Source organism: Tamandua tetradactyla, chromosome 2 (genome assembly GCF_023851605.1).
Source record: "Tamandua tetradactyla isolate mTamTet1 chromosome 2, mTamTet1.pri, whole genome shotgun sequence".
Lineage (NCBI taxonomy): Eukaryota > Metazoa > Chordata > Mammalia > Pilosa > Myrmecophagidae > Tamandua > Tamandua tetradactyla.
The window spans coordinates 184,409,073-184,436,134 of record NC_135328.1 but is presented as its reverse complement, the minus strand read 5'-3'; the positions used below and the strand labels follow the sequence as shown (position 1 = coordinate 184,436,134).

The following is a 27,062-nucleotide window of genomic DNA, read 5'->3' as shown; positions in this document are numbered from 1 at the left end:
TAAAGTCTATCTTGTTTGATATTAATATGGCCACTCGAGTTCTTTTTTGGTTAGTATTTGCATGGAATTTTTTTTCATTCTTTCAGTTCTATCTCATTTGTGTCTTTGGTTTTAACGTGTGTCTCTTGCACTCAGCAATAGTTAACTCATGGTTTCCTTAATCTGTTTTTTGAACTTCAGCCTTTTAAGTAGAATTTAACTGATTTACATATAATGTAATTACTGAAAGGAAAGAGATAGGTTACTATTTTCTATTTGTTTCCTAGGTCATAATTTTGTTGCTCAATTCCTCCATTGCTGTCTTCCCATTATACAAAAACTGCTCCTATGTAGATCTATTCTCTCACACTTCCTGTTATTGTTACAAATTACATCTTTATATGTTGTATGTCTACTGACATTGGTTTATTATTTTATGTAGCTACCTTTTAAGTAATGTAGTAAAGAAGGAGTACTGACCAGAAATACTTTTACACTGACTTATGTATTTACATATATAACCAACTTTACCAGTGTATTTTATTTCTTTGGACTCAGGTTACTCTCTAGTGTATTTTTGCTTCAGGCTAAAGGATTCCTTTTAGCATTTTTTTGAGGGCTGGTTAAGTAGCCACAAACTCAATTTTTGTTGGTCTGGGAATATGTTAAATTCGCCTTCATTTTTGAATGATAGTCTTGCTGCATATAGTATTCTTGGTTGACAGTTGTTTTCTTTCAACATTTTGGATATGCCACTCCATTTCTCTTGGCTGCCATACTTTCTGATAAGAAATTAGCTGTTGATCTAATGAGGCTCAAGATGCTTCTCTTGCTGCTTTCATAATTCTCTCTTTGATTTTTGACATTTAAATTATAATATTTCTCAACGTGGATCTTTTTGAGTTCATTAAGCTTCTTGAATGTGTAGCTTCATGTCTTTCATCAAATTTGGGAAATTTTCAATCATTATTTCTTCAAATATTGTTTCAAGCCATGTCATGGTCAGGTTCATGTGTCACTTGGCCAGGTGGTAGTACCTGTTTCCTGGTTGGGCACGTGCTGGCCTGTCTGTTGCCATGAGGACATTTCATGGAATTAAATCATGATCACATCAGCTACATCCACAGCTGATTCCATTTGTAATCCGCCAAGGGGAGTGTCTCCTTTAATGAGTGATGCTTAATATAATCACTGGAAGCCTTTTAAGGAGGATTCAGAAGAGACAGACTCTCTTCCTGCTTTGGCCAGTGAGCCTCTCCTGTGGAGTTCATCCAGACCCTCCATTGGAATCATCAGCTTCATAGCCTACCCTACAGATTTTCAACTCTACAGTCCCATTGTTATGTGAGATACTTTTATAAATTTTATATTTACGAATATTTCCTATTGATTCTGTTTCTCTAGAGAACCTTAACTAATACAAGCCCTGTTCCCCCTCTCTCCTCCTTCTGGGAGCTCTATTATAGGTATGTTGATATGCTTGATGATATCCCATGAGTTTCTTAGGTTTTATTCACTTTTCTTTATTCTTTTTTCATTCTCAGATTGGGTAATCTCAATGGATTTAAATTCAGGTTTGTTCATTTGCATTTCTTTGTTGGCTCAAATTTGTTTTTTTCTTTTTGGTGAATTAATTATTTTTGTTAGTGGTTTGTTTATGTTCACCAGTTCTACTGTGTGTGATTTCAACTCTTTGGAGCACTCTCTTAGCATTTCTGAGATTTTCCCTAATGCATTTTCCACTGTTTCCTGTAGCTCTTTGAGCATATTTACAATATTGGAGTGTTCAATACTAGATATATCATGTTCTGATGCGTGGGGTTTTGCAGGGTGAGTTTCTATTTTCTTTTTTCCCAGTGTATAGCCCATACTTGACTGTATGCTGTCTTGTAATTCTTTTTTTTTTATTAATCAAAAAAAAAGAAAAGAAATTAACACAACATTTAGAAATCATTCCATTCTACACATGCACTCAGTAATTCTTAGTATCATCACATAGATGTATGATCATCATTTCTTAGTGCATTTGCATCGATTTAGGAAAAGAACTAGCAAAACAGCAGAAAAAGATATAGAATGTTAATATAGAGAAGAGAATTAAAATAATAATACTAATAAAAAAATATATATATATAAAGGAAAAAGAAAAAAAACAAAAACAAAAGATACAAACATACAAATAAACAAACAAAAAACCATATTTCAGGTGCAGCTTCATTCAGTGTTCCAACCTAGTTACATTACACTTAGGTATTATTGTGCTGTCCATTCTTGAGTTTTTGTATCTAGTCCTGTTGCACAGTCTGTATCCCTTCAGCTCCAATTACCCACTATCTTACCCCGTTTCTAACTCCTGCTGGTCTCCGTTACCAATGATATAGTCCAAGCTGATTCTCGAATGTCGGTTCACATCAGTGGGACCATACAGTATTTGTCCTTTAGTTTTGGGCTAGACTCTCTCAGCATATTGTTCTCTAGGTCCATCCATGTTATTACATGCTTCACAAGCTTAGTCCGTCTTAAAGCTGCATAATATTCCATCGCAGGCATACGCCAGTTTGTTTAGCCACCTGTCTGCCGATGGACATTTTGGCTGTTTCCATCGGTTTGCAATTGTAGATAATGCTGCTATAAACACTGGTGTGCAAATGTCCGTCTGTGTCTTTGCCCTTAAGTCCTTTGAGTAGATACCTAGCAGTGGTATTGCTGGGTCATAATCCATTCTGCCATTCTATGTCTTTTGATTGGGAAATTCAGTCCATTAACTTTTAGTGTTATTACTGTTTGGATAATATTTTCCTCTACCATTTTGGCTTTTGTATTATATATATCATATCTGATTTTCCTTCTTTCTACACTTTACTCCATACCTCTCTCTCTTCTGTCTTTTCGTATCTGAATCTAGTGCTCCCTTTAGTATTTCTTGCAGAGCTGGTCTCTTGGCCACAAATTCTCTCAGTGACTTTTTGTCTATAAATGTTTTAATTTCTCCTTCATTTTTGAAGGACAATTTTGCTGGATATAGGAGTCTTGGTTGGCAGTTTTTCTCTTTTAGTAATTTAAATATATCATCCCACTGTCTTCTAGCTTCCATGGTTTCTGCTGAGAAATCTATACATAGTCTTATTAGGTTTCCCTTGTATGTGACAGATTGTTTTTCTCTTGCTGCTTTCAAGATCCTCTCTTTCTCTTTGACCTCTGACATTCTAACTAGTAAATGTCTTGGAGAACGCCTATTTGGGTCTATTCTCTTTGGGGTGCACTGCACTTCTTGGATCTGTATATTTAGGTCTTTCATAAGAGTTGGGAAATTTTCAGTGATAATTTCTTCCATTAGTTTTTCTCCTCCTTTTCCCTTCTCTTCTCCTTCTGGGACACCCACAACACGTATATTTGTGCGCTTCATGTTGTCATTCAGTTCCCTGATCCCCTGCTCAAGTTTTTCCATTCTTTTCCCTATAGTTTCTGTTTCTTTTTGGAATTCAGATGTTCCATCCTCCAGTTCACTAATTGTAGCTTCTGTCTCTTTAGATCTACCATTGTAGGTATCCATTGTTTTTTCCATTTTTTCTTCTTTGTCCTTCACTCCCATAAGTTCTGTGATTTGTTTTTTCAGATTTTCTATTTCTTCTTTTTGTTCAGCCCATGTCTTCTTCATGTCCTCCCTCAATTTATTGATTTGGTTTTTGAAGAGTTTTTCCATTCTGTTCGTATATTCAGCATTAGTTGTCTCAGCTCCTGTATCTCATTTGAACTATTGGTTTGTTCCTTTGACTGGGCCATATCTTCAATTTTCCGAGCGTCATCCATTATTTTCTGCTGGTGTCTGGGCATTTGATCAGATTTCCCTGGGTGTGGGACCCAGCTGGTTGAAAGGTTTTTCTGTGAAATCTCTTGGCTCTGTTTTTCTTTTCCTGCCCAGTAGGTGGCGCTCATGGCGGTCGTCTGTCTGCGGGGCAGTCGGCCCAGGAAACCGCGCGTGGAGGCGGGGGTCGCTGGCCGCTGCGGCTTGGGGGAGTGCCGGTCTAAACTGCCCAGCTGGCCCAAGATGCCAAGCGTGATGGGAGGGCCCCGCTATCCAACGTTCCCAGTCAGCCCGGGGAGCCACGTGCGTGGAGGGGACCCCAGTCGCCAGCCGCCCCTGCTGGAAACCGCACACCCCTCGGGTATCTCACCGCAGCGGACCCTCCCTGCCCGTTCAGCCGTTCCAGAATGGGGTATGCTGTCTTTTTGGTCTCCGCCGTGACTCCGGGAGCTGTCTCATATTGTTTCCGTTTCTTTAGTTGCCTTTCTGGAGGAGGAACTAAGACCCGCGCGTCCCACTAAGCCGCCATCTTCTCCGGAAGTCTGTCTTGTAATTCTTTATTGAAAACTGGACCTTCTGAATATTCCAAATGTGTAAACTCTGGAATCAGAATCTTCCCACTCCTAAGTTTGCTGTTGGTGCCTGTTGTGGTGGCTGTGGTTTGTTTAGTGACTTTTCTGAACTAATAGGGTAAAGTCTGTGTTCTTTGTTTTGTGTGGTCCCTGAAGTCTTTGTTTGGTTAGTTTAGTGATATGACAATTTCCTTAAAACTCTTGAAACTAAAAAACAACAGCAACAACAATAAAAGCCTCCCGGTCTTTGCCAGTGCACTCCTTGTGGGTTTGCCAAGGGGGTCCATGTGTGTTTTGGCACTCCTTTGATACTTAGATGGGCAGTTTACAGTACTACCTTAGCCTTCACTTGCTGCTTGCACAGAGACAGAAGGTCAGTCAAAGGTTAAGACTTAGGGCCTTCCTAAGTCTTTTCTTAGCAATGTGCTCCTCTCTGGGCATTCATTTTGGCCTTTTAGATTAACAGTAGTTATGTGGGGAGTTTGTAAAACCATACCCTTCAAAGTTTTAAATCCCTAACCTTTCTTCCAAACTTTTTGGTGCTACTGCTTGCCTCAACTGCTATTCCTTGTCCCATGTGGCAGTGGCTAATACATTTTCTTTTTTTTTGGTTGGGGGGGGTGCATGGTCCAGGAATTGAACCTGGGTCTCCTGCATGGAAGGTGAGCATTCTACCACTGAACCACCTGTACATGTGTTTTTGTTTTCTCGTACATTTGCTTTTAAATGTTTTTGAAAAATGCCTCTCAGGTAATCCTGTACTTTTGGAGCGTTGCCAAGTCAGGTGAGATAAGGAAGCCTTCTTACATAACTCCCTCAAGGTGTTATAACACAGGTCAAAAGAACTACAATTATTTGAGAAAGAAATCTTCTCTGCTCCTTCTGGTAGCAAGAATCTACACTGGGAATGTGGGTGCTGTCTTCAAGACTGTTGCCAGGTTCCCAAATGCTGACAAGTGTGGTCATAGGCACCCCTGGCCCATCAGCAGGTCATGTGCTCTACATCTGGGCATGGATCAAGCTCCCAGGCCTCATTTCCGGCTCCATATGAGCAGCACCTCACTTCCCTGAGAGCAGCTTCCCAGGGCTCAAGCAGGCCTCTCCGCAAGACGAGCCCAGACAGAAACACTGGCGCCAGATGTGAGCATGAGGGATAAGAGTGGCAACTGGAAGAAGTCCTTTGTCTTTTATAGTTTATATCTTGCTTTTGTCTCTCTTTTTACCTTTTTAGTTACCCTACTGATAATCTTTATTTCCACAGTTTCCTCCAAGCCTCTCTCCCCTATGTTGTATTTTCAGCCTGCTGGACTTTCATTAGTATTTCTTGTAGGGCAGGTCTCTTCTTAATAAATTCTCTCAGCTTCTGCTTATCATGAATATTTCAACTCTCCCTTTTTTTTTTTTAACTTTTTTATGGTATAATATAGCATATATACAAAGCAAAGAAAGAAAATAGCAATAGTTTTCAAAGCACTCTTCAACAACTAGTTACAGGACAGCTCCCAGAGTTTGTCAAGGGCTACCATACGATCCTCTCATATTTTTCCCTCTAGTTGCTCCAGATTATAGGCAGCTAGAGGGCTTAAATAGTTTTTTATCATTGCAATCAACTTTTTTCCTCTTTTTTTGTGAAAAATAACATATATACAAAAAAGCCATAAATTTCAAAGCACAGCACCACAATTAGTTGTTGAACATATTTCAGAGTTTGATGTGGGTTACAATTCCACAATTTTAGGTGCTCTAAGATCCTAGAGACTAAAGGAGATATCAGTGTAATAATTCAGCATCCTTATTCATTTGTTAAATCCTATCTTCACTGTATAGCTCTGCTATCACCTTTGATCTTTCTATCCCTCTCTTTAGGGTGTTTGGGCTATGGCCATTCTAACTTTTTCATGTTGGGAGGGTCTGCCAATACTATAGGGTAGGGAAATGGAACTGTCTGATGTTCTGGAGAAGCTGGGCCCTCTAGGTTTCAGGACTTATCTGGACCAGGGACCCATCTGGAGGTTGTAGGTTACTGAAAAGTTACTCTAGTGCATGGAACCTTTGTGGAATCTTATTTTTTGCCCTAGGTGTTCTTTAGGATTGGCTGGAATGGTCCTGGTTGGTGGTTGGCAGGTTATGATGCATAGCAATGTCTACCTGAAGTTTGCACAAGAATGAACTCCAGAGTAGCCTCTTGACTCAATTTGAACTTTCTCTGCCACTGATACTTTATTAGTTACACTTCTTTCCCCCCTTTCCCCCCTTGTGGAATTGTTGATCCCATGGTGTCAGGGCCAGACTCATCCCTGGGAGTCATCTCCCATGCCACCAGGGAGACTTTCACTTCTGGATGTCATGTCCCATGTAGGGGGAAGGGTAATGATTTCACTTTCAGAGTTGGGCTTAGAGAGAGTGAGGCCACATCTGAACGACAAAAGAGGTCCTCCAGAAGTAACTCTTAGGTATGTCTATAGGTAGGCTAAGCTTCTGTGCTACCTACATAAGCTTCACAAGATCTCCCTTATTTTTGAAGGACAGTTTTCCTGGATAAAGAATTCTTGACTGGCAGTTTTTCTCTTTCTGTATCTCACATATATCATGCCACTGACTTCTCGTTTCCTTAGTTTCTGACGAGAAATCAAGACTTAGTCTTACTGAGCGTTCCTTGTATGTGATGGATCACTTTTATCTTGCTGATTTCAGAATTCTCTCTTTATCTTTGGCAATTGACAGGATGATTAATATTCGTTTGGAGTAGGTCTATTCCAATTTATTCTGTTTGGAGTAGGTTGTACTTCTTGGATGTGTATATTTATGTTTTTTTTTTTGAGAGTTTATGTTATTTCCTCAGGTATTCTTTCTGCCACTTTATCTTCATCTTCATCTTCTCCTTTTGGGATACCCATGACATGTATGTTTGTGTGCTTTGTGCTGTCATTCAGTTCCCTGAGACCCTGCTCAATTGTTTCCATTCTTTTCTCTTTCTCTTGTCTGTTTGATTTCAGATGTCCTGTCTTCTGGCTCGCAGATCCTGTCTTCCCTGTTCAAATACACTCTTGTATTCCTCTAGCATATATCTAATCTCATCTGTTGTGTCTTTCATTCTCATAAGTGCTTTTATTTTTCTTTGCATGCTTTCAAATTATTCTTTATACTTACCAGTGTCTTCTTAATATCCTTTATCTTTTTAACCATATTTTTCTTCGTTTCCTTGAGCTGATTTAGAAGATTTGTTTGAACATCTTTGATTAGTTGTTCCAAATTCTGTATCTCCTTTGAATTTTTAATTTGCTCCTTTAACTGGACCATATCTCCTTGTTTCTTAGTGTGGCTTGTAATCTTTTGCTAATATCTGAGCATCTGATTATCTGTTCTTGGGGAGGAGGATTTCCATGGCCCGCCCAGCATGCAGCAGCCTATCAGGCAGGGACTGGGCCATGTTGAAGCTGTTTGCCTTGAGGGTGGGGGATAGACATCAGTGCGGTGGGCTGCTTGGGCTGGGGGCTTGATAGATGAGACAATGAGGTTCTAAAGGTCTGCACCCTGTGAGAATCATTATGAGTTACAAAATAATGATGGGGGGGCACAGTGGCTCAGTGGTAGGGTTCTCGCCTGCCATGCCAGAGACCCGGGTTTGATTCCCAGTGCCTGCACATGCAAAATAATAATAATAACAATAATAAAAATTAATGATAACCTAGATCTATATTTTATTCTTCATTTATTAGCTGAAATATGTTTGTAATGAAAGAGAAACTACTCCTCTTATTTCCCATGGTACAATTCAAACAAGAAAGGCAGGGTAAATGCTTGTTTAAGTCAATTCATTCTTATTAGTACCCTCCAGTGATAACCAATTTGTCTTAGAATCATCATGAATTTGTGGCTTTATGTTTCAATCCATTGCAGTTATACTTATTGACACTCAGATTGTCCTGTGTGCCTAGAGTATATTTCTAGTCATATGCAAAAGAAATACACTCCCCATACCATAGCCCCAGGTTGCTTTTGAGTCCTTTTGCTGCAACCCAAGTATTTAATTGCTTTCTCACTATCTTAAATGATAGTATGTTCCAATCTCTGTGTATATTTCCTTCCCTAGACCGGAAATCCATCTTTTCTCAAGGAGGCCTTGTTCTTTTTAGTGCAAGGTGGTATTTGATACCACAGTCTGGGTATAAAGGGTGCTCATTGCTATAAGTTGATAGCCTGGACTTTTCAGTGGACAGAGCTGGAATATAATTTTTGTGGGTCTGGCAGTGGTGGTTTTGTTTTCTTGTATTTGTTTATTTAAAAGATAAAATTATGTTAACACTGATACTTTATATTCTATCAGGTTTACCAAGTATTTCCTTAAACCCATCCATCTTATATCTATCCCTTTCTCCCTGTTCTAATTACTATTGTAGCACAGTAATTTACCCTAAGATTTAGTAACTTAAAACAACCATTTCATTGTGCTCACAGATTCTTTGAATCAGAAATTTGAATAGAGCACAGTGTGTATGGCTTGTTTATGTTCCACAATGTTTAGATATTACCTAAGAAGACTCAAAGGCAGGGTAGTTTGATGACCGGGAAGAGGGTCAGGAGTTATTTGAAGACTGGTTCACTTACCTGTCTGACATCTGGGTTGAGGACTGCCAACTGGACTAATTACACAAAACCTCTCTATGTGGCTTGGCTTCCTCACAGCATGGCAGCCTCACAGTAATCAGACTTCTTACATGGCTGTCCAGGGCTCCAAGCACATGTATTCCAGTATACAAGGTGGAAGCTGCATTGCCTTTTTTCTGACCTATTCTTGGAAGTTATGCAATCTCATTTCTGCTAAGTAGGTTACCAATGAATTATGAGCCTGACCTTCAATTAGAGGAGTGTCAAAGAATTTGTGGTCGTTTTTTAAACCACCACAATTTATCCTCTGTTCACAAATTATTTATATTTAACCCATAGGCAAAAGAAATACACTCCCCCTACCAAGAGCCCCAAAGCATTTCAATATGGCATCAATCTCAGGATTGAAGTCTAGGATCTCATCATGTAAATCAAGCCAAGATGTGGAATGAAGCTATTCAGGTGAGGTTCCATAGATTTAAATCTTTAAGTGCAGTTCCTCTTGTTTTTTTTGGGGGGGGGGTGCAGTTCCTATTGATCTGAACATCTGTGAACTAAAGACACAAGTTACCTATCCCCTACAACTCAACATACAATGAATGGATGTGCATAAGATAACCACAATACCCACCCCCCTGCTCAAAAAGGGGGAAAACAGGAGACACACAGCCGTCCTTGGTCCATAGCAATTCTGAAATCCAGCCAGGCATATGTTGCCAGTTCCTTGATTAGAGCTCATACTATTTCCTGGAAGTTGTTTACCATGGCTCCTGGCTCCACTGTCTGGATTCTTAGTTTTTCATCAGTGTCATCCTCCTTTTCTACATTTATAGCTGAGTAATCTTTCCATTCTGCTTTTTGCCAATAAAGGATTGGGTGCTACAAAGGCTTCGTTTTAATTTGTACTCTCTTTGTTTCTTTCAATCCAAGATGATATACTTCTTTAAAAACTTTGTGGGTTCTCAGAATTCTGGCTAGTACTGAGTGAGGATGGTGGCAAATTATTTCCTCACAAAACAACTCTAAAATTGCATAAAATTGCCTAAGATAACAATTTTAGTTTTCTGGAAATTGACCAAAGGCATACAACAACTGAAGGGCATTTATGCTCTTCTGAACTTTGGATTAAAACAGTGGTAATCTGTGGTGTTCATACTCAGGGATACTTCTACCTGCCCCCACCTTCATAGATGTGAAGGTTCTACTAGAGCATGGCAGGCTGTGAGGACTGGCAGCTGTGCTGCTGTGATTTGGAGGAACACTATCTGTGAAAGGGATCTAGTCAAGTAGGTAAGTAGGGATGGCCAACAGCTCTTCTAGCCTGTGGTTGCATTCATGTTTAAGATTATTCCTGACTGAAGTAAAGGCAGCAGAGACTGGCGAAGGCTCAAAGATATTCACACACTCCTGGCCAAACCTGAGGCCATTTGCATACACATAGTAGAAGGAAAAGGCCCAGAAGAACACACAAGCTAGAATTGACTTGCAAATGAACTGAATTTTGAATGCATCCCTCTCCCCCTGCCCCCTCCACAGATCCATCTGCAGAGGATAGAGACCTTACTTGTTTGAGTTATTTGAGCAAAACTCTGTCCAATCATTGGCTGATCACTAGGATTCCAGGCTTAAGAACTGAAAAATAGAAAAAAGACTGAAGAAGACATTAGCAGCCACACACCATTGGGAAGATAGCCAAGACGATCATGATGCTTACCTAATTATATTCTTATTCTCAGGGAAAAAAATTCCTATTACATCTAAAAATGGTTATTTCATATATTTTCCCAGTTTTCCATTGTTTATTGTATGTGTGTGTTGGGGGGAAGCTTTTCCAGTTCAGCTATTCTTTCAGAGTTGAAATCCATTTGTTTTTCTTTTCTGTGGTTTATATTTCCCTGCTTGCATTCCCCATCTATTCACTAGTTAAGTCCGTATCTTTATTTAACCCTTGAATATATTCATAGTAGCTGTTTTAATATCCTTCTAATTCTGACACCTGAATAATCTTAAGGTTCATTTCTATTAACTGCTTTTTTCTTGACTATCAGTTACACTTTACTGCTTCTTCACATGATGTCATGGTTAGGATTTTGTGTCAACTTGGTCAGGTGATGTGCCCAGTTGTCTGGGCAGGCAAGCACTGGCCTAACTTGCTGCAAGGTTATTTCATGGCTGGTTGATATATCAGAAGGCTGGTTTATTAAATCATCAGTCAGTTGACTGCAGCTATGGCTGATTACATGTGCAATAAACTAAGGGCAAGTCTCCTACAAATGAGATCCAATCATTTGAAGATTATTAAATGAGATCCAATTATTTGAAGATTATTAAAGATTATTAAAGAGTGACTTGTTTTTCCCTTGGCCAGCAAGCCTCTCCTGTGGAGTTCTTTGAGACTCTTCATCAGAGCTCCCAGGTTCATAGCCGGTCCTACGGATTTTGTACTCTTCATTCCCATGATTGTGTGAGACACCTTTATAAATCATATTTACAGATATCTCATGTTGGTTCTGTTTCTCTAGAGAACCCTGACTAATAAACAGAATCTTTAAAAATGGGTTTTTAAAATTGATTTTCTACTCTGGTTAGACCCAAAGGCACTAATGACTCTGTTTCCAATAATCGAGATAGTACTGACAGCCCCTGGGGTGAATTGGAAAGAGAGATACACAAAACAGCACCATTTGATTCTGCTAATTGTACATTTATGGGAGGCAAGGCTCTGGGTGAGAATGTTTTTGACATGTTTCAGAGTTTTGTGAAATTAAGAGGTATAATGATGTTGGCTGATTGTTGCTAGATATGCTAGATACAGTTATGAGGGAAAGGGAGGAGCTGAAGGCTTCAAAGTTGCAGCTTAAGTACCATATGAAGGATGTAAAAATTTCCATCTGTGCCCAGAAAATCTTATTTCCTGTGATCACAAATGAGATCGCTGAAAACCAGACACAGAGTCTCATTGTGTGAGTAGCAGATTTACAACATAAACTACAATCTCAACCTTGCAGGGTGTCTCCTGTTAAATAAGGGCTTTGATTGGACAAGAATGGGATCCTGAAACTTGGATGATGACATGTGGCTTGGTAATGATGGCAATGGGGAGATGGAACCCTTGGAAGCTGCTGAGCCTTTGCTAGATAGACCTGTAACGGACTGCCCTGAGGAAAGAGCTTCCTAACTTCCAGTCTGCCTTAAGTAAACAGCTTCCCAGCCTCCAGTCTTCCCAGAGGAGTCTGCCATCCAGTCTCCAGCTAAAGAGATTAACCCTTCAGTGCTACTAAACCTGTAATCACCTCCCCTTGGAGAAACAGCCCTTACTACTCTATCTGGAGTTTCAGCAGATGAAACTGCAATGGAATGCCCTGAAGTAATTGGTTGGAAAGACACATTATTTCTTTGTATGACCTACCCCCACCACTCCTCTTTTCTTCAAGTCCTATAACTAGACTAAAGTCCCAACAGGCCCTGAAAGGTGAGGTACAAAATATGACCCATGAGGAGGTACACTATACTTCAAAAGAACTGCATGAGTTTTCCAATCTATATAGACATAAATCAGGGGAATATATGTGGGAATGTATATTAAGGGTGTGGGAAAATGGTGAAAGGAATATAAAGTTGGATCAAGCTGAATTTATTGATATGGGCCCACTAAGCAGAGATTCTGCATTCATTGTTGTAGCTTGAGGGGATAGAAAGGGCATTAACAGTTTGGATGGTTGGCTGAAACATGGATCAAAAGGTGGCTGACATTACCTGAGGTCAAAATTCCAGAGCTGCCCTGGTATAATGTAGATGAGGGGATCTGGAGGCTTTGAAAAACTGGACTGTTAGAGTGGATTTATCATGAAAGACCTACTTAGACACCCCAGGAATGTCCAGAGAACACATCTTTCACCAGAACCTTGGGAAATAAATTCATGAGACTAACTCCATCATCCCTGAAGAGCTCTGTAGTCACCCTTCTCTGTATGTCCAAAATTACTGTGGGAACTGCTGTCACTGAGCTGGAATCCTTAAACACAATGGGGATGATCAGATCCTGAGTTGGTAGAAGCCATGTGGTGACAGTTGAGGAGAAGGAAATGGTCAGATATATTGGGGATTATTAGACACTGTCTTAGAAGTGACACTAATACCAGGAGACCCAAAATGTCACTCTGGCCCACTAGTCAGATTAGAGGCTTGTGGAGGTCAGATGATCAATGGAGTTTTAACTCAGGTCTGTCTCACAGTGGGTCCAGTGGGTCCCCAGATCCATTCTGTGGTCATTTTCCCAGTTCCAGAATGTATAATTGCAATCAACATACTCAGCAACTGGCAGAATTCCCACATTAGTTCTCTGACTCATGGAGTGAGGGATATTATGGTAAGAAAGGCCAAGTGGAAGCCACTAGAACTCACCCTACCTAGAAAATAGTGAGTGAGAAGCAATACCAGATTCCTGGAGGGATTATAGAGATTAGTGCCACTCTTAAGGACTTGAAGGACTCAGGAGTGGTGATTCCTACCACATCCCCATTCAACTCTCCTATTTGGCCTGTGCAGAAAACAGATGGGTCTTGGAGAAAGACAATGGATTATCATAAACTTAACCAGGTGGTGACTGCAGTTGCAACTGCTGTTCCAGATGTGGTATCATTTCTTGAGCAAATCAACACATCACCTGGTACCTAGTATGTGGCTATTGATCTGGAAAATGCTTTTTTCTCAATAACTGTCAATAAGGACCACCAGAAACAGTTTGCATTCAGCTGGCAAGGCCAGCAGTATACCTTCACTGTCCTGCCTCAGGGGTATACCAACTATCCAGTCCTATGTCACAGTCTTGTCCACAGTAACCTTGATCATTTCTCCTCCCACAAGACATCACACCGGTCCAATATATTGATGATATCCAATATATTGATTAATTGAACCTCGTGAGCAAGAAGTAGCAACTACTCGAGACTTATTGGTAAGGCATTTGTGTATCAGGAGAATGGGAGATAAATCCAACAAAAATACAGGAGCCTCCTACCTCAGTGAAATTTCTAGGTGTCCACTGGTGTGGGGCATGTTGAGATATCCCTTGTAAGGTGAAGGATAGGCTGTTGCATCTGATCTCTCCTGTGACCAAAAATGAGGTACAATGCCTTGTTGGACTCTTTGGGTTTTGGAGACAACACATTCCTCATTTGGGTGTGCTACTCCATCCCATTTACCACGTGACCAGAAAAACTGCTTGTTTTGAGTGGGGACTGGAACAAGAGAAGACTCTACAACATGTCCAGCCTGCTGTGCAAGCTGCTCTGCCACTTGGGCCATATGATCCAGTAGATCTGATGGTCCTGAAAATGCTAGTGGAAAATAGGGATGCTGTCTGGAGCCTTTGGTGGCCTCTATAGGAGAATCACAATGCAGACCCATAAGATTTTGGAGCAGAGCTTTAACATCTGCTGTAGGTAACTACTCTCCTTTTGAGAAACAGCTCTTAGCTTGCTACTGGTCCTTAGTAAAGATTGACACTTAAGCATGGGCCATCAAGTTACCATGAAACCTGAGTTGCCTATCAAGAGCTAGGAGTTTGTCTGATCCACCAAGCCACATAGTTGGGTATTCACAGCAGCACTCCATCATAAAATGGAAATGGTACATAAGAGATAGGGCTCGAGCAGGTCCTGAAGGCACAGGTAAGTTACATGAGGAAGTGGCACTAATGTCCATGGCCCCCACTTGTGCCATATTACCTTCTCTTACCCAAGAGCTATGGCCTCTTGGGGAGTTCCTTAAAGTCAGTTGAATGAGGAAGAGGAAACTTGAGCCTGGTTACAGATGGTGCTGCACAATATATAAGTGCCATCTGGAGGTGGACAGCTACAGCACTAGAACCCCTTTCTGGGATGTTCATTTTGCTTGGAGGAGAACTATCCAGAGGTGCATTTGTATACTGACTCATGGGCTGTTGCTAATGGTTTGGCTAGATGGTCAGGGACTTGGAAAGAATGTGATTGGAAAATTGGTGACAAAGAGGTCTGGGGAAGAGGTACGTGGATAGACCTTTCTGAGTGGGCCAAACACATGAAACATATTTGTGTCCCATGTGACTGCTCACCAGAGGATGACTTCAGCAGAGGAGGGTTTTAATAATCAAGTGGATATGATAACCTGTTCTGTGGATACAAGTCATCCTCTTTCCCCAGACACTCCTGCCATTGCCCCATGGGCTCATGAACAAAGTGGGCATGGTGGTAAGGACAAAAGTTATGCATGGGCTCAGCAACATGGGCTTCCATTCACCAAGGCTGATCTGGCTATGGCCACTGCTGAATGCCCAATTTGCCATCAGCAGAGACTCACACTCAGTCTCCGACATGGCACCATGCCCCAAGGTGATCAGCCTCCAACGTTGATTACGTTGGACCACTGCCATCATGGAAAGAGCAGTGATTTGTTCTAACTGAAAGAGACACATACTCAGAATATGAGTTTGTCTTCCTTGCATGCAATGCTTCCACAAAAACTACCATCTGTGGGTTTACGGAAGTCATCCATTGTCATGGTGTTATGGTATTCCACACAGCATTCCTTCTGATCAAGGAACCCACTTCACAGCAAATGAAATGTAGGAATGGGCACATGCTCATGGAATTATCTGGTCTTACCATGTTCTCTATTATCCAGAGGCAGCTGGGTTGATGGAACAGTGGAAGGGCCTCTTGAAGACCCAATTACGGCACCAACTAGGTGGCAATACCTTGTAGGTCTGGGGCAGTATTCTCCAGGAGGCTGTGTATGTTCTGAATCAGTGTCCACTCTATGGTGTTGTTTCTCCTGTAGCCAGGTTTCACAGGTCCAGGAATCAAGGAGTGGAAATGGGAGTAACACCACTCACTATCACCCCTACTGTTTCAATAAAAAAAATTTTTGCTGAAGGGATACAGACTGTGCAACAGGACTAGATATAAAAACTCAAAAATGGACAGCACAATAATACCTAATTGTAAAGTAATCATGTTAAAATACTGAATGAAGCTGCATCTGAGCTATAGGGTTTTTTTTGTTTTTGTTTGCTTGTTGGTTTGTTTGTTGTTGTTGTTTTTTTACTATTACTACTACTTTTATTTCTTTTCTTTATATTAACATTTTATATCTTTTTCTGTTGTGTTGCGTAGTTCCTCTAAACCGATGCAAATGTACTAAGAAACAATGATCATGCATCTATGTGATGATGTTAAGAATTACTGAGTGCATATGTAGAATGGTATGATTTCTAAATGTTGTGTTAATTTCTTTTTTTTTCTTTCCGTTAATAAAAAAATAAAAAAAATAAAATAAAATAAAAAAATAAAAAAAAAAATTTTTGCTTCCTGTCCCTGAAACCATAAGCTCTGCTGGTCTAAAGGTCTTGGTTCCAAAAGGAGGAGTGCTCCTACCAGGAGACACAACAATGATTCCATTGAACTGGAAGTTAAGACTGCCACCTGGCCACTTTAGGCTTCTCATGCCCATGTATCAACAGGCATGAAAGGGGATTACAGTACTGTCTGGGGTGATTGATCCCAATCAAGGGGAAATAGGACTGCAGCTACACAATGGAGGGAAAGAAGAATTTACCTGGAATAAAAGGAGATTCCCTAGAGTATCTCTTAGTACTACCATGCCCTGTGATTAAAGTCAATGGAAAACTGCAACAACCTAATCCTGACAGGACTACCAATAGCCCAGAAACTTCAGGAATGAGGTTTGGGTCAACCCACTTGGCAAAGAACCATGGTCATCTGAAGTGCTTGCTGAGGGCAAAGGGAACATGGAATGGGTAGTAGAAGATTATAGTGATAAATATGAACTACTGGCATGAGATTTTGTAGGTTTGTCCAGATTGATGCCTCAATAAATCCCAGAAGGATTTGAACAGAGAATAAAAAAATATTTGCAAAGTCCCTGTTCTAGTTTGCTAGCTGTCGGAATGCAACACACCAGAGACAGATTGGCTTTTAATAAAAGGGGATTTATTTCATTGGTTCTTCAGAGGAAAGGAAGCTAACTTTCAACTGAGGTCCTTTCTTATGTGGGAAGGAAGAGGGTGATCTCTGCTGGCCTTCTCTCCAGGCCTCTAGGTTCCAACAACTTTCCTTAGGGCATTTCCTTTCTGCATCTCCAAAGGCCTGGGCTGAGCTGTGAGTGCTGAGATGAGGTGTGCCGAGCTTCTTGGACTGTGCTACATTGAGCTCACTCATTTAAGCACCAGCCAATTAAATCAAACATCATTCATTGCAGCAGGCACACCTCCTAGCTGACTGCAGATGTAATCAGTAACAGATGAGCTTCACATACCGTTGGTTCATGTCCACAGCAATAGAACTAAGCACCTTCACCTAGCCAAGTTGACACCTGAATCTAACTACCACAGTCCCCTTGGGGGAATGGTGAGAAAGGGGGAAAATACAACTTTCCCAAGCGGAGAATTCTTGATATTCTCACAAGCAGTGGGGGCAACCAAAGCAGTAGGCTGAGCCCCCAATCTTGGGGTTTGTTCATATGAAACTTAACCCCACAAAGGATAGACAAAGCCTACTTAAATTAGGCCTAAGAGTCAACCCCTCTTTTGTTGCTCAGATGTGGCCTCTCTCTCAGCCAACATGACAAGCAAACTCACTGCCCTCTACCTCTCTACATGGGACAGGACTCCCAGTGTTATGGACCTTTCTGGCAACATGGGACAGAAATCCTAGAATAAACTGGAACTCAGCACCAAGGGATTGAGAAACTTTTCTTGACTGAAAGGTGGAAGAGATAAATGAGACAAAAAAAAGTGTCAGTGGCTGAGAGATTCCAAACAGAGTTGAGAGGTTATCCTGGAGGTTATTCTTATGCATTAAATAGATATCACCTTTTCAGTTAAGGCATAACAGAGAGGCTGGAGGCAATTGCTTGAAAATGTAGAACTGTGTTCCAGTAGCCATGTTTCTTGAAGATGATTGTATAATGATAGAGCTTCCACAATGTGTGTGATTGTGAAAACCTTGTGTCTGATGCTTCTTTTATCTACCTTATGAACAGATGAGTAAAATATATGGATTAAAAAAATAAATAATAGGGGAACAAATGTTAAAATAAATTTAATAGATTGAAATGCTAGTGATCAATGAAAGAGAGGGGTAAGGAGTATGGTATGAATTTTTTTCTGTTTATTTCTTTTTCTGAATTGATGCAAATGTTCTAAGAAATAATCATGATGATGAATATACAAATATGTGATGGGAAAAAAAAGAATGTTCATATTGTATGTTGATTGGTTTTATTAATTAAAATTTAAAAAAAAGAACTATGACCACATGACCAGTTACAGAAATGAGGACTGATAGTATGAATATTTCCTCCCTGTTTTGTTATGAGTATGTTTTGTTAGAAGCAAATATCTTGTTTTCCTCTCATCATATGACATAAGTTCTATTGTTCATGTTATAGTATTTAAGTTATAGGATATGAAATTTAAGAGTGAATGCCACCTGAGGACTTGCACCCTATTCTGGACAGATGTAGTGTGCTTCCAGTTGTACACAGGACAGTTGAGTGCTGATAGGTGAAACATAGTCTCTTATTGTGTTTTACTGGGAAATTAAGCATGTTTCAAGGTGATGTATATAGATGACAAGCTGATGAGGGGTGGACTGGGATGGTTAGGTTTTGGTGTCAACTTGGCCAGGTAATGTGCCCAGTTGTTTGGTCAGGCAAGCACTGACCTGACTGTTGCTGCAATGTTATTTCATGACTGGTTGATAAATTTGAAAGCTGTTTTATTAAATCATCAGTCAATTGACTGCAACTGTGGCTGATTAATCTGCAGTCAACTAAGGGTGTGTCTCTTGAAAATAAGATAATCCAATCATTTGAAGACTATTGAAGGAGAGGAGAGACTTAGTTTTGTTCAGCTGGCGAGACTCTCCTGTGGAGTTCACTAAGACATTTCATTGGAGCTACAATCTTCCCAGCTTGCCCTATGGATTTTGGACTCTTCCATTCTCATGGTTGTGTGAGACACCTTTATAAATCCCATATTTACAGATATCTCCTGCTGGTTCTGTTACTCTAGAGAACTCTGACTGATATACATGACTAGAATTTTTTTATTGTATCCTCAACATCATGGATGGTATATTGTAGCATGTCAAGATTATGATGACTTCCTTTAAAGGGAATTGACTCCTGTTGTGGCAGACATTTAAATACCGATGAATACTCTTGATTTGCTTAATCTGTTTTTGTCAGACAAGATCTATTTGAATTTTGTTCTTAATACTAGCACATGCTTCTCTCTGTAGGCTATTGTCCTTACTCCTAAGGCATGGTCTTTCTGGCAACTCAAGCAGAATACGTGAGATGCTTAGCCAGGCTGAAATTCCATCATCTCCTAACACTATACAACCTTTTGTATCTCTTTTCAGCCTCAGCTCTCACCAGCTGCTCTCTTCTAGGCCTTGCAGTGTCTTGCCCTGCACATTCACCACAAGGTTCCCAACCAAGGACCTACAGGGAACTCTCCAGCAGACTTCTTACCCACCCTTGCACAGTTTTCTCCTCTCTGGTACCCAAACTTATAAATCCATGCTGCTTTAGTAGCCCCTAACGTCAATATCTGCCTCTTCATCTCAGTGAGACTGTTGTGTTCCACTTGAGCTCCACCTCCCTCTGTTGAAGTGTGGAAAATGCACACACACACACGGGTAGAAAACTGGATCAAATGCCCAGTTGTATAGATGTTTATTGCTGGAGGAAAAGTTTGGTACCATCATGGTTAGTAGACTTTAATCTGTTTAAAACTTATCAATTAAATTCTCTTTTTTCAGTTCTGGAATTTTCACAAGTGTTTTGCAAACCTGCTGTATCTTTTTTAATAGTTTATAGTTCTCTGCTTAAATTCTTTATTTTTTTGTATCCTTAGGTAAATTTATTCCTAAATATTTTATTCTTTTGGTTGCAATTGTAAATGGATTTTTTTTTCTTGATTTCCCCCTCAGATTGTTCATTACTAGTGTATAGAAACACCACAGATTTTTGAATGTTGATCTTGTAACCTGCCACTTTGCTGTACTCATTTATTAGCTCTCGTAGTTTTGCTGTGGATTTTTGGGGGTTTTCGACATATACTATCATATCATCTGCCAACAGTGAGCGTTTTACTTCTTCCTTTCCAATTTTGATGCCTTGTTTTTCTTTTTCTTGTCTGTCTAGAACTTCCAACACAATCTTGAATAACAATGGTGATAGTAGACATCCTTGTCTTGTTCCTGAGCTTAGTGGGGAAGTTTTCAGTTTTTCCCCATTGAGGATGATGTTAGCTGTAGATTTCACATATTCCTTTTATCGTGTTGAGGAAGTTCCCTTCTATTCCTGTCCTTTGAGAAGTGTTTTCAGCAAGAAAGGATGTTGAATTTTGTCAAATGCCTTTTCTGCATGAATCGAGATGATTATGTGGTTTTTTCTGCTTTGATTTGTTGATATGGTGTATTACATTGATTTTCTTATGTTGAACCATCCTTGCATACCTAGGATGAATTCTACTTGATCATGGTGTACAATTCTTTTAATGTGCTGCTGGATTCAACTTGCAAGAATTTTGTTGAGGATTTTCATATCTATATTCATTAGAGAGATTGGTCTGTAGTTTTCTTTTCTTGTAATATCATTGTCTGGCTTTGGTATGAGGGTGATGTTGGCTTCATAGAATGAGTTAGGTAGCCTTCCCTCCTCTTCAATTGTTTTGAAGAGTTTGAGCAGGATTGGTACTAATTCTTTCTTGAATGTTTGGTAGAATTCACAAGTGAAGCCATTTGGTCCTGGACTTTTCTTTTTGGGGGAACTTTTAATGACTAATTCAATTTCTTTACCTGTAATTGGTTTATTGAGGTCGTATATTTCTTCTCAAGTCAATGTTGGTTGTTCATGCCTTTCTAGGAAGTTGTCCATTTCATCTACATTGTCTAGTTTATTAGCATAAAGTTGTTCATAGTATTCTCTCATTACTTCCTTTATTTCTGTGGCATCAGTGGTTATGTTTCCTATTTCTGATTTTATTTATTTGCATCCTCTCTCTTCTTTTTGTCAACCTCACTAAGGGTCCATCAATCTTATTGATTTTCTCACAGAACCAACTTCTGGTTTTGTTAATTTTCTTGATCGTATTCATATTCTCAATTTCATTTATTTGTGCTCTGATCTTCATTATTTTTTTTTCCTTTTGCTTGCTTTGGGGTTAGTTTGCTGTTCTTTCTCTAGTTCTTTCAAGTGGATAGCTAATGCCTTGATTTTTGCTCTTTCTTCTTTGTTGATATAGGCATTTAGGGCAATACATTTCCCTCTTAGCACTGCCTTTGCTGCATTCCATCAATTTTGATATGTTGTGTTTTTTTTTCATTTCCCTCGAGATATGTACTGCTTTCTCTTGTAGCTTCTTCCTTGACCCACTGGTTGTTTAGGAGTGTGTTGTTGAGCCTCCATATATTTGTGAATTTTCTGGCCCTCTGACTATTATTGATTTCCATCATCATTCCTTTATGATATGAGGAAGTGTTTTGTATGATTTCAATCTTTTAAAATTTATTGAGATTTGCTTTGTGACCCAGCATATGGTCTATCCATGAGAATGATCTATGAGCACTTGATAAAAAGGTGCATCCTGCTGTTGTGGGGTGTAATGTTCTATAAATGTCTGTTAAGTCTAGCTCATTTATTGTATTATTCAAATTCTCTGTTTCTTTATTAACTATGTCTAGATGTTCTGTCCATTGATGACAGTGGGGAATTGAAGTCTCTACCTATTATGGTAGATGTGTCTATTTCACTTTTCAGTGTTTACCTCATGTATTTTGGAGCACTCGCGTTCAGTGCATAAATATTTATGATTGTTATGTCTTCTTGTTGAATTGTTCCTTTTACTAAAACACAGTGTCCTTCTTTGTCTCTTTTGTTTTACACTTGAGGTCTAGTTTGTTGGATATTAGTATAGCTACTCCTGCCTAAATTCTTAATATTAAAAAATATTTTAAAATTAAGTATACTTAGTTAAAAGTGCTTTATACTGTATGATTTAGAGCCCCTTGTATTGATTCCTTTGGTTTGGTTTTTAATCTGGGTTTCAATAATCTTGTGTGCTCATTCTTATTGCATTTTGCTTTGTATACCCTGTTGTATTTGACTGCGTAACTGACTTGTACTTGGAAACTTATTTGTAGACATCATTTGAACCCTAGGTTACTGTTATTTTATTGCAGAAAGAATTTACATTTACTTCTGCCAGGAGATTGCACTAGCAATCTTGAATCATCTCAATCCCTCAGATATTAAAATTATTCAAAGATAGGCTTAGTTCAGCAAAGACAACTCTATATCTACTTTAGGATTTAGCCCTAACTTCTAAAACTGAAGAGGTTTGCCAAGCCCCTCTTGTGGCAGGCTCTGGACTCTTAACTTCTGTCCTTCTAGCCCGTTGAGGCTATCAAAAGCATTGCTTTGCCTCAACTTTTAGCTCTTCTTGAATTGGCCAACACCCAAGAGGTAAAAATGTCCCCAAGTGCTGGGCTCACTTTTCTGGATTTCCATCTTCTAAGTCATGACCTGATAGTTTTGTATGATCCTGTTGGTTCTCTTATGACTTCAAGCTAAATATATATAAATAAATATATATATAAATATATATATAAATAAAATATATATATATATTTCTTGTTCAGCATTTCTAGTTAAACTCAATGGGAGGATTTTAGGTCTGAATAATCTAATTCAGAACATGTACATATATTTTAAATTCAAATAAATTTCTTTGTTATATACCATTCTGTTTTTTATTGTGCTAACATATATATGACATAATTTTGGCATTTATCCACTTTTAAGTGTATGATTCAATGGCTCTGATTGCACTTAAATATTGCGCTAGCATCACCATCATCCATTACTAAAATTTTTCCATCATCCCAAATGGAAATTCTGTTCCAGTTAAGCATTAACTCCACATTTCCCTTTCCCCCAAACCTTGGCAACCTCTAATCTGCTTTCTAGCTCTATAAATTTGCTTATTCTATATACTTCACATATGTGGACTTATATAATATTTGCCGTTTTGTGTCTGGCTTATTTAACCCAACATGATGTCTTCAAGGTTCATCCATTTTGTAGCATGTACCAGAACTTCATTCATTTTCTTGGCTGAACAATATTCCATTGAGTGTATATATATCACATTTTCTTTATCCAGCCATTTGTTGATGGATACTTGGGTTGTTTTAACCTTTTGGCTATTGTGAATAATGCTGCTATGAACATTGGCATACAAGTACCTGTTTCAGTTCCAGCTTACAATTCCTTTAAGCATCTACATAGGACTGGCATTGCCAGGATACAGTAATTCTATATTTAACATTTTGAGGAACCACCAAACTGTTTTCCACAACAGCTGCAGCACTTCATATTTTCACCAGCAATGCAGTGAAACTCATTGCAGTTTCTCTGCATCCTTACCAACATTTACTGTTTTCCAAATTTTAGTAATAGCCATCCCTGTAGTTGTAATTTATTGTGTATTTATTGTGATTTTACTTTTCATTTTCCTAATGACTAAGGAAGTTGAGCAAATTTTCATGTGCTTATTAGCCATTTGTTTGTCTTCTTTCAAAAATGTCTATTAAAGACTTTTGCCCCCTCCCTTTTTGTCTTTGCCCATTTTTTAAGTGGATTTTCTTTTTCTTGTTGAGTTGTAGGAATTCATTATATATTCTGGATTTTAAACTCTTATCAGATATATGATTGGCAACTATTTCCTCCCATTTGTAGGTTGTCTTTACACTTTCAATAATGACCTTTGATGCACAAAAGTTTCTAATTTTGATGAAGTCTAATTATTTTTCATTTTGTTGCTTATATTTTTGGTGTTATATCTAAGAATCCATTGCCAAACCCGAGGCCAGAAAAATTTGACTGACATCTTCTAAAAATTGTATGGTTTTAGCTCCTATAATTAGGTTGCTGATTCATTTTGGATTGTTTGTATATGATGTAAGGTAAGGTCTTTGATGGTTGGATTCAAGTGCCAACTTGGCCAGGTGATGGCGCCCAGTTGTCTGGTCAGATAAGCACTGTTCTGTTACTGCAAGGATATTTTGTGGCTAGTTACATGTACAATCAACTAAGTGTGTGTCTTCCACAAACGAGAGAATCCAGTCAGTTGGATTTGATCCAGTCAGTTCAATACTGAATTTTCACAGCTTCTTCAGCCAGCAAGCATCTCCTGTGGAGTTTGTTGAGACCCTTCATCGGAGTTGCCAGCCTTGCAGCCTGCCTTACGGATTTTGGACTCTTGCATCCCCACAGTTGCGGGAGATACTTTTATAAATCTCATATTTACAGATATCTCCCGTTGCTTCTGTTTTTCTAGAGAACCCTGACTAATAAAGGGTCCAGTTTCATTCTTTTGCATGTGATATCAACCTTTCCAAATTCATCTGTTGAAGAGCCTATTCTTTCCCCAATGACTGAACCTATCACCTTTGCCAAAATCAATGGCCATAGACATGTGGGTTTATTTGTCAATTCACAATCCTATTTCATTAGTCGATATATCTGTCCTTACCATGCCAGTACCATGCTGTTTTGATTAATTTTGTGGTAAGTTTTGAGACTGGGAAGTTAGAAACTTCCCACTTTGTTCTTTTTCAGGATGGTTTTGGCTATTTGGGGCATCCTGCAGTTCTATATGAATTTAAGGATTGGCTTTTCCATCTCTGCAAAAAAAAGGACGCTGGAATTTTGATAGGGATTGCATTGAATCTGTAGGTTGTTTGGGTAGTATGCATATCTTAACAATATTAATTCTTCTGATCCATGAATACAGGATGTCTTGCCATTTACTTAGGTCTTTAATTTCCTTTAGCAGAGTTTATAGTTTTCAGTAAGTCTTTCACCTCCTTGATTACATTTATTCCTAGATATGCTATTCTTTTAGATGCTATTGTAAATTAATTGTTTCCTTAGTTTCCTTTTTACATTGTTCATTGCTGATGAACAACAATGGATAACGTGTGCTGATTTTGTAGCCTGAACCTCTGCTGAATATGAATTTATTAGCACTAGTAGCTTTCTTATGGCGCATCATTCTATTTTTTTTTAAGATCTACCTATATTATATGTCTAGCTAATCTATTACTTCTGTTGCCCAGTACTCCATGATATGCATCCACCACATCTTAGCTAATTTTCCAGCGACAGACACCCAAATAACCTTCTACTTCCCACCTGATTTAGTTTTCTATTGCTTCTGTAACAAATTACCACAAACTTAAGATTTAAAAAAAAAACCCTATTATCTCACAGTTCTTAAATTAGAAGACCGTCACAACTCTACTGGGGTAAAATCAAGGTGTCAGCAGGGCTCTATTCCTTTCTGGAGGCTCTAGGGAAAAAAAAGTTTCCTTGCCCTTCCCAGATTCTAAAGGCTTCCCACATTCCTTGGTTCATGGCGACCTTCCTTCATCTTCAAAGCCCATAACTTTGCATCACTCTGCCCATTCTTCCATAGTCATCTCCCTCTGCAAAGTAATTAGATTGTGTCCACAGATAATCCAGGATAATCTCTCCTTCTCAAGGTCCTTCGTTTAATCATATCTTCTAAATCCCTTTTGCCATTTAAATGAACATGTTCACAGGTCCGGGGATTAGGAAATGGACATCTTTTGGAAAGGGGGTCTACCACAACACCACCACAAATAATGCTCCAGTGAACATTCTTGTACATGTCCCTTTAATAGATCTGTATTTACTGGGTCTGCACATAATTGGATGGGGTAGTGTCAGATTGCTCTCCAAAATAGCTGAACCAATCTACATTCTCAACAGTAGAATTTGAGCTTCTTGTATCGCCTTGTCCCTGCCATCATTTGGCATTATCCAGCTTTCTAATTTTGGAAATCTATTATAGGTGTAACGTGACATCTCATCATTAACTTAGAATTTGACTACAATGATCCTGAGGATATTTTCATGTGCTTATTAGCTTTAGGAGTTTGCCTATTCATTTCCTTTGCCCATTTCCCATTGAAGTTAATGTCGATTTGCAGGACTTCCTTGTATATTCCAGCTATTAATCCCTTGCCAATTTTTGACACTGTAAATTGCCATTATGTAAACCGTTTATTCTCTCTTGTCCATGATATATGCATTAAATAGAAACAATTTTAATGTAAGCTATCCATCAGTTTTTAATGTGCAGTTTGTGCTTTTGAAATATTAAAAGCTCTTCCTTGCCTTTAGTTCGCAAAGATATTTCTTCTACATTTTCTTTTACTAACTTTACATTTTATGTGTAATGTAAAGTTGGGTCTATTAAACATCTAGGCTTCATTTCTGCTCTTGGTTAGGTAGGTGTACTTTTTGTTGTCTAGATAGTGAATTAGTTTTTCAAATACATAAACAACCCATTTTTTACCCATTATTTTGTGGTGCTCCTTTTGCCATATATTAATTTCTCAGTCTTTGAGCTCTCTCATCTTTAAACAGAAGTTGATTTAGCCATTCATGGACTTGTATCCATGCATATGAAGTGCAGAGTAATTTTAATTCTTAAAATACTGAAATTTTTATTAAGATTATATTGAATTTATAGATTAATCTGGGTAGAATTAATATCTTTATGTTAAACTATCTCAACCAAGGGCAGGCAATGTCCTTCCATTTATGCAAATCACCCAACTCTTCTATTAGAATTTGTAAGTTCTCTCCATTGAGGCCTTATATTTTTTTGAGTAATTCCTAGGTCCCTTTTTATTGCTATGTGAGTAATATCTCATATTTTATTGGTTATTGCTGTTATAGGAAAATGCAATTGATTTTTGTAGTTTGGTCTTGAATCCAGCCACCTTGCTGAATGTTATTTTTAATTGATTCAGTTTTGTAAAAATTGGGTAGTGATCAAATTATTTATAAATGATAGGTTTATCACTTCTTCATTGCTTACATTTTTTTTTTTGTATGCTATATGGAAGGGGTCACAGTTCATCTTTTTCCCATGTGACTATCCCGTTATATGGAGAAACATTTGTTGAGATTTGTTTTTTCGGGGGGAGGGA

General features: G+C 38.9%; 1 protein-coding gene across 13 annotated transcripts in view; it reads left to right on the top strand.

Moving 5' to 3' along the window:
* The window catches only part of LOC143674416 (uncharacterized), a 149,083-nt gene that overhangs the window by 118,249 nt on the left and 3,772 nt on the right, over positions 1 to 27,062 (top strand). For 10 of the 13 annotated variants that reach the window (XR_013171045.1, XR_013171046.1, XR_013171044.1 and 7 more), the window contains one exon: positions 9,304 to 9,426. The exons of 1 other annotated variant lie outside the window; for it this stretch is intronic. The gene's annotated coding sequence lies outside the window, so the exon portion shown is untranslated. 2 more of the 13 variants (XR_013171039.1, XR_013171038.1) reach the window with 2 other exon arrangements.